The 3,721-nt window shown below is 31.3% G+C and overlaps 1 pseudogene across 1 annotated transcript; it reads left to right on the top strand.

Moving 5' to 3' along the window:
* The first annotated feature begins 1,844 nt into the window (after window positions 1–1,844).
* On the top strand, window positions 1,845–3,292 carry LOC149167343 (metacaspase-9-like; annotated as a pseudogene). The gene is made up of 2 exons (XR_016260551.1): window positions 1,845–2,363; window positions 2,476–3,292. The product of XR_016260551.1 is annotated as a metacaspase-9-like (transcript).
* The last annotated feature ends 429 nt before the right edge of the window (window positions 3,293–3,721 follow it).

The following is a 3,721-nucleotide window of genomic DNA, read 5'->3' on the forward strand; positions in this document are numbered from 1 at the left end:
TATACATTTACAAACATTTTACTAAGAGGATGCTTTCAAAATTTTAATTTGAATGACTTAATTTTTATGTTTTGCAAAAGGTAACAATTAATGATACAATTTTATACCTAAGACAAAAAAATATAAATACCTGAAATGAATTATAAAATACATTTAACATATAATTTTATAAGCAAACTTTTATATAGATAAATATATAATTAAAATATTTTATTTTAAATTAATATGAAAATATATTTTTTATTATTAATAATTTTTATAATTATATTAACTGTTTTGTTATGATTATTATAAATTTATTTATATTTAAAAACTCTATGATTATTATAAATTTGTTTATATTTAAAAACTCTATAAAATTTTATTATATATCATATTAAAATATATTTTTTATTATTAATATTTTTAAAAATTATACATTAATATTATAAAATTGCTTATATTTAATAAATTTATAAAATTATTATTATAATATATTTTTATTATTATTTTTAAAAGTATATTTAACTTATTTTTTTTATTATTATTAAAATACTGTCCTAATTTCCAAAAACTTCTATATTACTTTTCTATTACTTTCCTGCTAAGATCATTACAAGTTTTTTAAAGTTATATTAACTTATTCTTATGATTATTATAAATTTGCTTATATTCAATCAACTTATAAAATTTAATCCTATCATATATTAACTATAAAATTGATATTAATATATATATCTATATATATATATATTTTTTTAAAATTGATATATATATATATATAGAGCGCGCTTGTTTCTTACTATTATTATATATTTTGGTAATTTTCAAAATTTTTGTATTATTTTTATATGACTTCCCTAATAAATTTATTAGAAGTTTTTTAAATTATACTAACTTGTTTCCTACTGTTATTATAAATTTACTTTTATTTAATAAATTTATAAATTCCAACCTATCATATAGATCTTATTTATTAAAATAATATTAAAATATATTTTTTATTATTAATAATTTTTAAAATTATACCCAGCTTGTTTCCTATTGTTGTTAACATACTCTAGTAATTTCCAACCAGGAAATTTCAATATTGCTTTTCTATGACTCCCTTATATATGCTCATGAGAGGTTTTTAATCTTTATATATAAAAATATGAATTAAAATATTTTATTTAAAATTGATGTTAAAATATATTATTTTTAATAATAATTTTAAAAATTATAAATGTAACTTGATTGTTTGTTATTGTTATTAATATATTATTGTTTATTATCATTATTATATTAATAATATGTATTGCTTCCTCTCGTTTCCTTGCTAAGCTTAATTAAATTAGCTTACATCATCGAGATGTTTTAATAATACATGAATTAAAAAGGACCACGGAGAAGCCAAGACATCATGGAGTGTCCATGTGGTTTAAAGATTTCTTGTCCAATTTTATTTGGGTATATGCTTTGTTGTTACGCATAATGACTCACGCAATCAACCTCGCGCATCACACGACATGCAGTTTGCAAAACTTACTTTATTCTAATCCAGCTGACTTGCCTTTTCGCATCTCGAAGATTAAAGGTTTTCGTCAAGCAAAAATGGTAGCCCTGTTGCAGGTATATATCCATTTCAAGCGACCAATGAGTCGGCTGAGATGTGCAGAAGACGAATCCCACACACAAGCCATTGAGTGATTGTGTGGTCCTCGGCTCTGTGTATCCATCACGTCATTAACTGTCTGAAATCTTAGAAAAATGTTCTTGTCATCATGGCGGTGGGTAGGAAAAGCAAGAATCGGGTCTCCAAGCCGTGAAAGTTAAGGGCTGCCTTGTAACGATTCTAGAATCTACTCCATATTGCAGCTTCTCAAAATATAAATAGAGCCACAGTTTCACCATTTCGCATTCCAATTATTCATTAAGCCCCCGTCCCAACCTTTCATATTCCAACTTCTTCAACTTCTTTCAATTCGCAGTACTGTAATTCCCTGCAAGAAGTGGGCATAATCTTCAAACAAATCTGTGCGATCGGGCTTAAAGCATGACCAAGGACGACAACATGAAATACGCTGTGTTGGTGGGATGCAATTATCCCAACACGGAATATGAACTTCACGGATGCGTGAACGACGTTATGAGGATGCAAAACATCCTCATTCATCGCTTCAGCTTTGCTAAAGAGAATATCAATCTCCTTATCGACACAGACGAATCTTATACAAAGCCCACTGGAGAAAACATTTGCTTGGCTCTCATCAAAATGATTCGGCAGGCCAAGCCCGGAGACGTGCTCTTCTTTCACTACAGCGGCCATGGAACTCTGGTTCCACTGCAGAACTCCACCGGCTATGACGAGTGTATCGTCCCATGCGATTTTAACCTGCTTACAGGTAACTCCTACTCCTATATCGTTTCTCAGTTTGATCAATTCAATCCTGAAATTTACATTCATATTTATGGTTGTGATTATTATGTAACATTCATGTAATATATGGCATGCAGATGAGGACTTCCGATTAATGGTGAACATAGTGCCTCTGGGTACATCTTTCACCATGGTTTCAGACTCGTGCCACAGCGGAGGCTTAATTGACAAAGAGAAAGAACAAATTGGACCTCATGCCACAGCCAACAGATCGTTAAGAGTTCCAGAAACAAAGAGAAAGAAGAAGTTCTTACCCTTGGACTCAATACTGCGTTTCTTGAGAGAAGAAACTGGAGAAGCTGAGATGGAAGCTCATAAAATCAAGAGCGCTCTATTTAAGCTTTTCGGCAAGAAAGCTAGCTCCAAAGTTCAAAGGCTTGCTACAGATAACGACTCTTTCCGGAGGAAATGGGACTACAACAGCTTGAATTGCAGTAGGGGAAGCAGCGTATACATGAGGACATGGGTATTCTATTGAGTGGATGCCAAACTGATGAGACATCTGCCGACGCGTCCCTTACAGAGGATCTGAGTAAAGCATTTGGAGCATTCAGTAATGCTCTTCAATCAATTCTTGAAAAGCATGAGAAGCCAATTAGCAACAGGGAATTGGTTTTGGGTGCAAGAAAATTGCTGGATGAAGGAGAGTACTCACAGCATCCATGTCTGTACTGTAGTGACAAAAATGCAGATGCTGCTTTCCTGTGTGAGGAATCCTCTGCGATGGACTGATGGAATGTTTTATGGCATGATCACTCACAATAATATTCATAAAAGAGTACCAGGTTGATCCCGCTTGATGTTCTTGTAATCATATTTATTTGTTCACTTCATTATTCAGGACAAAATTGTATACTTTTCATGGAAGACTGATATTTCAATCGATTTGCAGTATATGTGACGCTACTTATGTTTTGGGGTGAGTTAGCTATGTTGAATTTTGTTATACAATTAAAAACCAACTTTAAGAATCTAGCTGTTTTTCTCACACACTAAAAACTTACAGAATCAAAGTTTAAACTGCCTGTGAACTACTCGATATATTATTCTGCCTCCATTGAATTTTAACTCAAAGGTGTCAAAGGCTTTTGACTGTAAGTTATTCTAAGTCATATATAAAATCCCAACTGCAAGCGTAACAGTGCAATCAATTTATAGTTATTTGTCAAGTTGCGTCTCCAACAACGATATTTCCTCCTAAGGAATTCGGTCTTGTCCATGAAGTAATTCACGATTCTCCCGTCAGTGTAACTCGAACAATTCTTTGAACGTCGGTAAGTTCGCCATTTGTGGTGTGTGAATTAGACTCCGTAAGGTTAGCAT

The sequence above is a fragment of the Pinus tabuliformis genome, chromosome 5_1 (assembly GCF_031772625.1).
Source record: "Pinus tabuliformis cultivar Carrire ecotype Pingquan chromosome 5_1, CPIR1, whole genome shotgun sequence".
NCBI lineage: Eukaryota > Viridiplantae > Streptophyta > Pinopsida > Pinales > Pinaceae > Pinus > Pinus tabuliformis.